Source organism: Capra hircus, chromosome 18 (assembly GCF_001704415.2).
Source record: "Capra hircus breed San Clemente chromosome 18, ASM170441v1, whole genome shotgun sequence".
Lineage (NCBI taxonomy): Eukaryota > Metazoa > Chordata > Mammalia > Artiodactyla > Bovidae > Capra > Capra hircus.
Window position 1 is genome coordinate 15,067,424 of NC_030825.1, and position 12,514 is coordinate 15,079,937.

The 12,514-nt window shown below is 61.1% G+C and overlaps 1 protein-coding gene across 1 annotated transcript in view; it reads left to right on the forward strand.

The window, feature by feature from the left end:
• Positions 1,582-12,514, forward strand: part of ZNF469 (zinc finger protein 469) — a 46,871-nt gene continuing 35,938 nt past the window's right edge. The window contains exon 1 of the mRNA XM_018061840.1: positions 1,582-1,674. The gene's annotated coding sequence lies outside the window, so the exon portion shown is untranslated. The remainder of the gene's footprint in view (positions 1,675-12,514) is intronic.

Sequence of the window (12,514 nt, forward strand, 5' to 3'; positions counted from 1 at the left end):
CCGACTGATTGAAACACCGATTAACTGGAGGGGACTCTTAGTCCCTTGCCATCCCGCGTTCCATGGAGAGGGCAATCCCAGGACCCTGAGGCCCAGAATGATGCCACGGAAATGTGAGCTGAGGCCCGGAGCCCCCAAGCGCCAGCGGGGCCAGGCGGCCGGGCCTCCAAGCCCCTAGCCCCCAGGTTCAGGTTTTCAAGACAGCTGGCAGGGATTTCTGGAACCTCCTCTGACACTGTAATGAGCAGCCAGAGGAAAACTGAGTTCAATTCGCATCGTGTTTTAGCTGATTATGAATTGTCCGTGCAGAGCTCAGTGCTCAGCCACCTATGGAAACCCACAGGCTAGGGGGGTTTGGGGGGGTGGCAGTGGCAGCCCATTCACTCATTTCCAAAGGCCCTCGTTACCTATACCTTGCTTTACATAAGAAAGGTGTTCCTAAGAGGGTGTGAAACTTGAACTTCAGTAGTCCAGCTCCCTGCAGCACTCTCAGGGGAAGCATGGTTCAAAAGACTATTTAGGAAAGGACGCCCTTTCTGGAAGTGAAGAATTCCCCCCCACACACACTTCACGTCTTAGAAGCCATAAGCCTATGTCTTGGTTCATCTAAAGTGGGGAGAGGCTGCAGCTGTTGCAGGACTGCCCCCTGACCTCGAAGGACCCACATGTCCACACCAGGAACTGGCCTCTCGTTCCTGCCTGTCCCAGGATAGCGTGTCACACGCTCTGGTCTGTGTGTCTTTGGGCAGGTCCCTTTCCTTCTCTGGGGCTGATGTCCTCATCTGTGAATGAACCCCTGAGCCTCTGACCTGTAAGGGCCCCTCGCGCTCTAGGGGCCTGCATGGTTCCATCTCCCCACCATCTGTCTTTCATGCTGTGGGGTGGGGGGCAGAGCAAAGGCACTCTGATTCTAGGGACCCTGGACTCCCACCTTTGAGGCATGGGAGTACCTCAGATGGGAGTCCCCCAAGTAGGTGCCAAATGACAGGGGTGCCCTCATCCTCCTGGCCGGAAGCACAGGGGAAGAAGGTGTTTACCCTGCTGGTACCTGGTGGGGGCAGGAGATGAGGCAGACGGGGAATGGAGACAGGCGAGCACTTGGAAGCCACAGGGCGCACTCTGGCAGCCTGGAAAGTCCTGCTAAATCCTGTACTTGCCTCTGAGCAGCAGCAAGCCCCGCCAGTCTTGGGTGGGCTGGCAGGGGTCTGGGCTTACATACCTTTCCCATGGGGATCCCCATCTCTGGGGTGGGTCCCCTGAAACAAGGAAGAGCAGTGCTTACAGTAGCGAGGGCGGGGGGGCGGGGGCGGCTGGGGGGAGTGAAGGTTTGTAACCGTAGCCACCGGTGCGGGGGAGCAGACCCCGCAGGCCGCCCACGGCTGGGCGGAGGGCGCTCGGAGCACCCGGCCGGCCGCCGGAGCTTGTTTGGAGAGGATTTGGCCCGCGCGGCCCGACCTGGGAAGCGGGTGGAGGTTCCTTTCCTCCTCTCCCCACCCCGCCCCGGAGGGGCAGAGCGCTGCGCGGCCGGGCGGGCCTGCGGTCGGGGATGAGGACTGCGCTTCCGCGCCGCAGAGCGCCGTGCGCGGGCCGGGCGCCGGCGGCCGCCGCTGCCGTTCCGGGAGCTCGTTTGCATCCGCCAGCGCGGCGAGCGGCGAGGGGCCCTCGCAGCGGAAGGTGAGTGTGGACGCGCCGCGCCGCGCGCCGCCCGAGGCTGCCGGTCAGCGCCACCGGCTCGGGCGGCTCCGGAGGGACTCGGGGCTTGCTCCCCGGGGTCACCTGGCCGCCCCCGCCCCTCCACATACCCGCGCCCTCGGTGGCGCGGCCCGGCTGCCCCGACCTCGCTCATGGCCCGGGACGGCCGTGCAGAGACTCAGAAGCCAGGGCGCGCTGGGGACTCGGTGGGGGCCGCGGCCGTGTCGCCCGGCCTCAGCCCTGTCCAGCGCCCTTGACAAGAGCTTGGGCCAGCTCCGCCGGACACTTTGCAAAGTGCAACCAAAGTGCCGGGAACTGCGAGCCCGCCGGGGCCGCTGGGCGGTGGGTTGGGGGAGCTAGGAGCCGCCCGCTGGACTGCTGGGAGCGGGGAGCGGGGGACGTATGGCCAGGGATTCCAGAGGGAGCTGAAGGGCCGGGCGGGGACGAGAGCGGCCGGGGACCGACCATTCATTGCAGACCTCAGCCGCTGGTTCCCAAGCCGGGCCATTGCCTCCTCTGGGTCGCCCCGGGGCGTGCTGGCCCTGTGGCCCTCGGTCAAGCAGCGGAGGCAATAGGAGGAGCGGGGTGGGGTCTTTCCGGTCTTGAGGGGCTCCGCGCCGCTGTGCTGCTGCAGGGGAGGCCAAGGGGCTCCCCCACCCGGCCCGCGCCCCTGGCTGGCTCAGGGCACCAGGGGAACCCGGCCAGAGGGACCCGTGGGGATGCGGCGCCGCGCGGCGGCAGCCGGAAGGGAAGGCCAGCCAGGCGCGCGGAGACTTCCCGCGGCCGCCAGACCCTGCCCCTGCCCCCTCCACTCGAGGGGCAAGGGAGTCAGAGGGACAAGCCTCTGGGTGCCGCGGAGGTGGTGGGGGATTCTCGCAGTGGCAGCCGCCGAGGCCGTTAACCCTTCCTGGACTGGCGCTTGAGCAGACGCTCCTTACTGTGTCGGGACTGTGCCACGTGTTACTGCGCTTGGTCCTTCTGTTGCGAGCGAGGTGTCCTGTGTTCCGGATGAAGAGACCGCGGGTCAGAGAGGTTGGGTAACTGGGCCAACACAGCACAGCTGGTGAGCAGCCGTGCTGACAGCCCTCTCCATTTCATCAGATAGACTCCACATCTGCGGGTGTCCCGAGCCCTCGCTGTGCCCCAACACTGTCCCAGGCGCCCCCTGACCCAGCAAAGACCCCTGCCTTCCCGAAAAGGAGTAGGGTAACGGGCATGTCAGACAGGGAGCTGGCTGCGGGGGAGTGGGGCGGAGTCGCGGTCTTAGGAAGGGCAGCCAGGCTGCCTCTGAGAAGGCGGCCTGGGAGGGCGTGCCCTGCTGTGCCTTGTGCCCAGCCTGGCAGGTCCAGAACCACACGGCAGAGCCTGCCTGGAGCCCCCCTGTAGGAGGAAGAGGGGTAGTCCTTTCTGAGGCAAGTAGGAAGGCTGGGCCATCTGGAGGGGCACCGTGGCCCATCCAGCGTCTTAGCGTGGGAAACAGGTAGAGGATGCGTGGTCCCCACCTGGGTCCCCAGCTGGCCACCCCGGCAGGCAGTGTGGAAGCAGCAAGTCCCAGGATTTCAGGGTCAGAGGGAACTTAGAGGTTATGAACTTCGATCCCCTCATCCAGCCTTCAGTCTCCACCAGACCCAGCCTCCAGGTTACCGACTCTGCTCGAATAGCCCCAGCAATGGGAAACTCACTCCTGTTGCAGTGGCGGGGTCCCGCCCTTGAAACCCACTGGGGAGCCCCGAGCCAGCCCTGCTGCAGGTAGGACAGGAACCTCCCACCGGTGGCTCCTACCGACCCCATTCCTGCCCCCCGGGAGCCAGGCATTCGGGCTGACTCACGCGCAGTGGCCTCTGGAGAACGTTAACAGAGAGGTTACCTCCCCTTTCCATCTGATCTCAGGGCCTGCGCTTTTTCAGACTGGCTTCCAGGCCAGGTACCCTCCCGCCTCTCTTGGAGAAGATTGGCAGGTCTCTGCCGGCTTCACATTCGTGAGCACCAGGGTGGCCTGGAAGCAGAGCCTGCCCTCACCTCCTTTTTTTCTGGAACCCTGCCACCACCGATGGTGCCAAAGACGCATGTGCCCCTGGACGCCACTCACACAGTGGCTTCCTCTGGAGCCTGAGGCCGCCCAGCCCAGCACACCCCATCCTTGTTGGCTTTGACTCTAAGAGTTTGGTTACCTTCCTCTTCCTTGTTCAAAAGGGCCGGCTGAGAGCGAGGGGCAGGCCATGTAGATCAAGAGTGCAGGCTCTAGAGACAGCTGTCCAGGGGCTGTGTGAGCAAGTCACCAGCACAATGGGGGACCTTGCAGGGCCTCACAGTACCCGCCGAGGTGCAGAGCGCAGGGGCACAGGTGGGCACGCCCAGCCCTTTGGTCCCTGGCCTGGGACTCTCAGAGACTCCACAGGGTCTGTGGGAGGGGTCTGGAAGATGCAGAAGACAGCGGTGTGAAGTGCCAGCTGCCAGTCCAGGACGGAGGGAGGTCATAGGGAACCGTTGTGCAGCCTGGGTCCTCCTGGTAGGCCCACTTCCCAGCCCATCCCCGCTGGCCTGCCCACCTTGGCTTTGTTCATCCTAGTTGCACGGTAGGGAAGAGAGTAGGGTAAGCACAGGAACAGCCCGCTCTTCTGCCCGTGCAGACAGAGCAGAGCTGGAGCCGCAGTGTGTGGATGGCCACAGTCCAGCCCGCTCTCCCCTGGAAGGCGCTCCAGGTCAATCAGCATACAGGACGCCTGCTCCCCCTCCCCACTCCTGGCCCGGATACTGGGCATCCAGTCTCTCATCTCCACCGGCCCACCTTCCACATCAGCGTGCCCCCTCCTCTGCTCTGCCCCCATTCCTTCTGGCACCCCCCATCACCTGTGGGCCGGCCTGTCTCCCACTCGACAGTCCCCCATTAATAGTAAGATGATGCTGGTGCTCGGACCTCTGTCCTCCGAGCTGTACAGCGCACTCAGCACTCCCAGCTTCTATTGCCAGCTTCACTCTCTGATAGAATTGAGGGCTGAGCTGAGCATGGTGGAAGGAGGAGGGTGTGGGGGTAGTGAGCACTGGGAGATGTTCTTGCAGGTGCCTGGGGTCCCTCCCTGCCTAGTTTATCCTCACCTTTCACTCAGTGACCATGGCCAGGGTGGCAGACACTGTCCTTGGGGACTGATTGCAATCTTGTGCTTCATTTCCCTGATTGGAAGGAAAGGTGGGCCTGTACAGTTGGGTAGCAGCTATATACTATACTCTGCTCACCAGGCCTCCGCTTGCCCAGGCTGTGTCCACCCTGGGGGTGCCTGTTTCACACACCCAGCTGTCCTGGAAGCATGAGCGGCGGCACCGCATCAGACGTGTGAGCAGTGCACGCAGAGCTGTCCTTGCTCCTGAGGAGGCCGAGGACAGTGCAGTCGCATGTGCGGCCTGGACGCTGCCCTCCCACAGGACCAGGGCCTCCGTGCCTCCTGACTTGGGATTCCCTCCCCACTCCTCAAATGCTGACAAGTGTCTGGGCCCCTCAGCCTCCTTTGGTGTCCACATCACTGGCCCCCCTTGGCCTGGGTGTGTCCCACCAACTTGAGGGGAGGGTAGGAGGCAGGGTGGGGCCGTTCAGGGACCCTCCCCCAACCGATGTGCTAGGGGCTGGGGCCTGGCTGCAGTCAGCACAGCGAGTTCCTGAGTCCAGATGGTCCTTGGAGCCCGAGGCCCCGCCCCTCGCACCACGGCCTGCGGTTGCCAGTCCTGAGTCCCAGAGACCAGAAGTGAGATCAGTGACTGAACTGGCAGGACTCAGGGCTGTGACCCCAGCGTCAAAACGTAGGCTTCCTGCGATTACTCATCCCAGCTCTCGTCGGGATTGAAGTGGTCTCTGAGAATTACATCCTTGTCTAAATAAAGCCGGCTTCTCAGAGCACAGCTCCAAATATAAGCTCCCTTTATGACCATGGGGAGAGCCTGAGGAGGGAGGTGAGCAGGCAGGGCTCGTCTGGGGAAACCTGGGGGTCACCTACCGCATCCTGACACTGTTAGCCTAGGCCCCAGCCTTCCCATCACCCAGCACTTGAAGCAAGAGGGGCCACCACCCGGCACCCAGGAGCTGGCAGCCCAGCAGTTGGGTGCCCACACCCACAGCTCCCCACCCCAGGTCGGAGGGGAGACCCTCCAGTGAAACAGTGAGTTTGTAGGGAACTCAGAGCCTATGGTCATTCCCTCTCAGCCTCCCTGGGGCCAGAACAAGGCAGTGGCCCCTTGGAAGCCCAGAGAGGGCCAGGGGAGGTGGTCTTCAGGGTGTGGAATGCAGCTATTTGTCCTGGTCTTGGCCACTCCACCTGGACCTGGGGTCCGCAACCAGTGGAAGAGGGCAGGGCCGCGCCGGTGACAGCAGGAGGCGAACGTGCTGCAGGTGGACGGAACCGGGCCCCGAGCCCAGGCAGCCTCCTCTGCCATCCCCAGGCCCTCCTGGCCAGCAGGAACCAGCAGCAGGCTGTCTGCTGCGGCCTCCGTCCCGACTCTGGGCTGCTCACAGGCTTGCATCCCAGCCAGCGGCCGAACAGACTCCACATTCATGAGCGGCCTCGAGTCTTCCCAAAGGCCCAGCCTTGCAGAATGTGACCATTGCATTTTCCGAATTCCTCCGGGACGACTGGGCCAAGGTGGCCATGTGTAAGCAGGGCCTGCTTCTCTAGGCCTTGCACGTGTCCAGCAGGGACGCTGCAGAACAGGGCCTCTCTGGGCTTCCTGTCAGGGGGCTGGGGGAGCAGTCAGTGTGGGATGGCCACAGCCACGGCCAGACGGGGTGAGGGAGCCAGGACCAGGCCCTGGTACTGGAGGAGGCAGCCCTATTGGTGGAGGCTGTGGGCTGGTGGGTGTCCTGTGTCCATCAGTGCTGCAGGAACCTTGTTTTCTTTGAAAAAAAACCCCATAATTCGTGCACCATAAAATTCACCCTTTAAAAGTGTACACGTCAGTGGGTTTTCGTATATTCACAAGGTTGTGCAACCATCGCCACCATCTTGTTCTAGAACTTTCTTGTCACCCCAAAACAAAAGCCGGACCCACTGGTAGTGACTCCAGCCCCTCGCCCAGTCTTGGCAACCACTTAGCTGCTTTCTGTCTTTGCCCATCCCAGATGTTTCACACGAACAAAACCACACCGTGTTTATCTTTCTGACTCACTGGGTGCTTGCCCGGCGCATCCACATTGTAGATAGGATTGGCACTTTGTCCCTTTTCCTGGCTAAATAATATTCCGGACTGTGGATGACCACCCTGTGTGGATGACACCGATATGAACACATGTGCACAGGCGTCTGTATGGGTGTGTGTTCTTGTCCCTCATTTGTGCGGACCTGTGTTCTCAGCTCTCGTGGGTCAACGTCCATAGGCTCAGGTGGTCGCTCTAACCTGTCACTCTGAGGAGCTGCCCAAGTGCTCCCCATGGCGGCCATGCCGTTTCCTGTTCCCACAGGCCATGGGGACCCCTACCCTCTTCCTGTGACGAGGAAACCAGGACCGGGAGGCAGAGGCACTGACTCGGGTCACGTGCCGGGAAGAGGGGCCCAGATTCAACCTCTGCCTGGGCGCGGAGGTGAGATCAAGGCCAAGGGTGGCCACCGCACCCCACCACTCCCTGAGATGTCTCCCCTGAATGAAGGGGAGACCAGGGCCCTTCCAGGGGTCCCCACTGCTCTGCCAGAAATGTGCGCTTGCTCACCACTCCCGCCACCTTGCCCAAGGGGCTTTTTCTCAGGACTGGGGAGGGTGGTGCCCTTGGAGAGAGACCAAGCACATCACTCAGGGACCACTAGCTCTGAACTGATCCCAGGAAACCCGGACGTCACTTATGTTGAGGTCAGGTGAACCTGTAGAGCATTAACTCAGGTCTGTCCCAAAGTGCAGCCCGTACCCCATCCCGCGGTTGTTTCCATGGTTCCAGAACACACAGTCGGAAAGATGAATCCGACGACTAGCGGAGTCTGGGACACCCGGGGAGCGGGAGCAGGCGGTGTCCACCCTGGCGGCCCAGCGACCCCACTGGGTGCTCGGCTCCCTCTGTGCTCCGTGGCTTTGTCCAACAAGCATTTGTGCAGGGCCTCCCGGTCCGGGCTGGGCCCCAGACACTGCCTCACCTCGCCCCTACAGGAGCTCAGCGTGCCTATAGCAAAGGTGTGAAGGGGGCTTCTGGGCAGGGTCGGGGAGGCCAGGAGGAGAAGGTGTTCCAGGGCCGATCCTAGAAAGAGGAGAACATGACCCGGTGACAGGTTAGTCAGCCCGTGTGCCCAGCCCGCCTCCTGGCCTGTAGAGTCCACGAGAGGCCTGAGCTCTGCTGCCCGCACCCCTGCCACGTGTGCCGTGTTCTGCTCAAGGAAGCCGGAGACATGTCGCCGTGTGAGGCCCCTGCAACCATCAGAGCAGGGGTGTGCGGGTGAGTGTGTATGCGCATGTGTGCCTGTGCACGCATATGTGAGTGTCATGTGCGTACATGACATTGTGTCGTGAGTACTGTATATACATGTATAATACGATATTACCAGAGTAACGTTACCAAAGTAATTACTTACAGGGGTAAGTTTAACTGTTCTGAGAGCCACATTTAAAAACAAAAAGTGAAAGGAGCAAAATTGATCATATTTAATACAATATGTCCAAAAAGGCATCATTCCAGCATGGGGTCGATACAAGATCAGTGAGGCAGTTTAGGTTCTTGAAGTCTGGCGTGTGCCGGCGGCTGCCCTGCCCGTCTGGTCTCCAGGTGCCCTGAAGTTGTGGCGCCCCTGACACCACCCCCAGCACAGGGCCCTCCCCTCTTCAAGCCCACCTCACCTACTCACCTGCTTCCTCCAGGAAGCCTCTCCAGACTGCATTTCCTTCTCTGGGCTTCGTGAGCCTGGATCAGGCCCTGTCTCACCCAGGCCTGCTGAATCAAAAACCACTAGAGGAGGCCCTGGGGCCTGCGTGTTCATAAGCTCCCCTGGCAACTTGAAGGCTTTATCCATGTTGAAGTTGGAGACCCTCGTAAGCCCTTACCTCTTTGTTCCTAGGTGTTGTGTTTTAGGTATGCTGGATAGCAGCTGTCCACACACCACTTCCTTGCCCACTGCCATATCATTGCACATGCTGTTTTTCTCTCTTTGGGACGTTTGGAAAGCTCCTATTCATCCTTCTAAACCCACCGCCAACATTGCCCTGCCTTTCCTCTGAGGTTTACCTCCCAGGGAAGCATGAGTCCTCTCCCCTCTATTCCTCCTTCTTGATTCCACCCTGTGCGTGATGCTTCTGCGTCTGAAGTCCCTGGTGTGCTGGGGCCTGGCCCCAGCTCTCCTCTATGTTCCCAGAGCCTGGCTGGGCCCCCAGCATGGAGCGACCTCCAAGCATGGATGTGGAATGAATCCGGGCGTGCGTGGGTGGGTCGGTCTCTGCAATCTCAGTAAACATCTGGCCACAGGGCCTGGCAGGAAGTTGACCTCGAGGGTACCACTCGGCTGGCAGCCGTCTATAAATACATTCTAAACTCAGACCAGCCCACGTGCATTCCTGCTCCCCACCCCGGAGTGCCCTTCCCAGCGGAAGAAAGGCAGCCGGCGGCCCTGCAGGCCTGGCCGGGGTGGTCGCTCCCAGTGAGCGGGAGCGTGTCCGCTCCAGGGTCAGCTCAGGGCCCGGCACATCCGATTGTTATCTGAGCACACGGGCCGGCAGGCCAGCGCCCGGGCTGCATTTAGCTCTGAGAGAGGCTCCCCGTGCCGACAGCGTGCTTTTCTTGGACGTCTAGGCTGTGTTTATGCCGGGCTGGTGCCTGGGGAGTAATTAAAGCCTCAGAGGCTCACAGAGGGGCCTGCCTGCCCTGGGTAGGTGCTGGGTCTGTGCGCGCAGGCCCGAGGCCCCTGTTACATGTGGCCTGTTGAAAAGAGACTGAAGCTGAGCTGTACTTTGGCGGCTCTGAGCTGAGCCCCATCAGGGTACTCCGGTGCGTCGGGCAGGACGAGGGATCTGGGGGAGGGTCAGCCAGCCTGGACTTCTTCAGTGTGTCGCCTCCTGGATGCTCAGCCCTCCTGCCCACAGTCCACACTCACAGTTTTGCCGCCCAGCACAGGGGCAAGTACCTGTATGGCCCGCAGTGGGTCTGAAAGGGCTCTGGCTGCCACAGGCCAGGCCTGGTGTCCGGCAGCTGGCATCGTGCTCCCCAGAAGTGGAGTGGACGCCTCCCTGCAGCCCGGCCTCTTGGACACGCGCCTTCAGCAGGGACTGCCAGCCCTAGAGCAGCGATGGGGCCTGGGAACATGGCACTGTGGCTGGAACGCAGTGCAAGCCCTGGGGACCGCTCCACGTCCTGGTGGCTGCCCAAGGAGAGGGACAGGCAGCGCGAGCCTCCATGGTGTGACTGACCCACGTCTCACCTGTCGTCTGTAAAAACGACCCCAGAGGCGCTTCTCATTTTTCTGGGTTTAGTCGGGGAGAGGACAGCACCATGTGCGCCCAGAGCAGCCTGGGAGGCAGGGCTGGGGGTCATGCTCCCGTCTCAGCTCCCCTGGGACGTCACACCCCATGGGTCCTGGAGCCCGGCTGTGGCTGGTGGGTTCATGGCCCCAGAGGTCAGGGGACAGGCAGGTCCCGGCAGGTAAGGGAAGGAGACACACTGTGTCCAAGGGGACTCCCAGCCCCGTGGTTTCCACGAGGTTTCCATCCTCACGGTCCCCGCAGGCTGCTGTGCCCACCCCAGGCACCCACGCTTCAGCCTGCCCCTCACCACCTGCACTCCTGCTCCCCTGGACACCGCCTCCAACCCAGGCAGTTCCCCAAGCCTGGCTCAGCCTAGACCCTACCTGGGGCAGACCGTGCAGGCAGGGCCTCAGGAAGTTGTGGCAAGGACGATGTTTCTCCGACAGCCACAGCCAGCCAGTGAGGAAGCGCGGCAGGGAGTGTGAGGTGTCCGGAGGTGGAAGGCAGCGGTACAGGGGTGGTTGTATTAATGGATGATATTTTGTTCCAGTAGAGCACCATGCGTTACATAGAATTGTACACATTGTATCATGCAAAGTGTAGAACCTGCCTTTAAGTATATACTTGATGTTTATAAACCACACACTGGGGCTCCTGGGATGGTGTGCCATTCCCAGGTACCACCTGCCAGGCACCATGTTAGAATTTTGGCCGGATAACTGGTGTTCCTCTCATTGTACCCCTCTGGGCGGATTAAGACACTATAATACCCACTTGAGGCTCCAAGGCTACAGTGGCTTGTCCGAGGTTGCGCACCCATCAAGCGGAGCTGGGGTTGGAACCAGGTATCAGCCCTGGGAGGCCGTCTGTCCATCCCACCGTGCGGCCCTCGCCACTAAGAGCATCACCACACTGAGACTGTCCCTCCTCTCTGGACGCCTGTCTCCGAAGGCCACAGCCCTGGGCTGTCCCCAGTGGACTACGCCACCTCGGTCCATGCTGGTCATCTCACACCCAGGCCCCTGTATGGGCAGAGTCACGCACAGGGATGTCCGCTGTCCATTCACTCATTTTCGGTCCCCATCTTACACCCCTTCTCTGAGTGCTTTCCGCTCGTCATCCCACTTTTAGCTGGACCATGTTGTGTGCACCAATCACCTTGAGTACACGCGGCAGAACAACTCTTGACTGGCTTGTGGGGCCAAGAAGGCCCTGGGATGGTAGGATTCTCAGAAGTCTGCCTCTGCTTCTGGGCTCTATCTTTGCTGCATGGGCCTCGAAGGAGACCCTCCTGAGGGAGCAGGAAGGCCTCTGTCCTGCCCGCCATCCCAGCCTCTCCTTAGTGGAGGTGTACCCACCATGCCCCGGTCTCTGTGGTCTGAGCATGCCCAGGGGCAGGTCTGGGTCGTGGGCCCTCCCCCGGACCAGCGGTGGGAGCAGCCTGAGTCTCTCCCTTCCCCGTCCTCCAGCCCTCATCGTGGGGTCTGCCCCTGTCCCAGCTGTTGGGGAAGGGAGGGTGAGGATGATGGAGGTGGGGAGGGCACAGCTGTGCACCCTTCTAAGTTAGTAATCTTTGCTCTGACATGTAAACACGAATCCGAATATTTATATAGGTGTCCTGTACGTGTGTATGAGATAGACCGATTCTGTCTAGGAGATTTCTCTTAGACATGATCCAAGGTTTCAGTGGCTACAAACGTTGGAAGCCCCCAGGCTCAGACGACCTCAGACCCTAGTTGCAGACGCACTGGCGTCCGGGTGTCTGGGAGTGATGGTCAGTAGAGGAGCCTGGCCCTCGTACCCCAGCCTTCCCATTTAGGGTGCAGGCCCCTGGGTGTTAGGGCACCCAGAGCCTGGGCACAGGTCAGAGGCATCCCTGTCCCAGCCAGCTGGGTGGCACATGGCAGATGGCGCCCCTCTCGTCAGCATGCTGGACAAAGCTGCGTCAAAGAAAACAAAACAAAGGCCTGAGAAAGCACTTTATCTCAGCAAATAAAGAGTGCCAGAGGAAGCTCGTGTTCTCCTTGGACGGGCCTTTGATCCCTGCCTCCCGCTGTGGAGTCACAGGGGCTCCTGCAGTGACGTGTGGGGCAGCGAGTAGGGCTCAAGGCCCTCCCCACTTCTCTCTCAGGCCCCCTGCTTCTCCGCTCAGGACACATCTGGGTGCAAAGATGCAGTCATCAGGGAGGAGGACAGGCTGACCGGTGCCCCTAGGCAGGGGGACAGGAGTTCTCAGATGAACTTGGATCTGCGTCCTTGGCAGCAGCCCGGAGCGTCTGGGACAAGGATTGTGACCAGACGGTCAGCTGGGACCCAAGTCACTTTCCCACAGGAAAATGATCATTTTCATGGGTCCTGGGACAAAACCGATAGTGATAAAGTTACAGCAGCCGTCGCTGAGCTGCGCTTA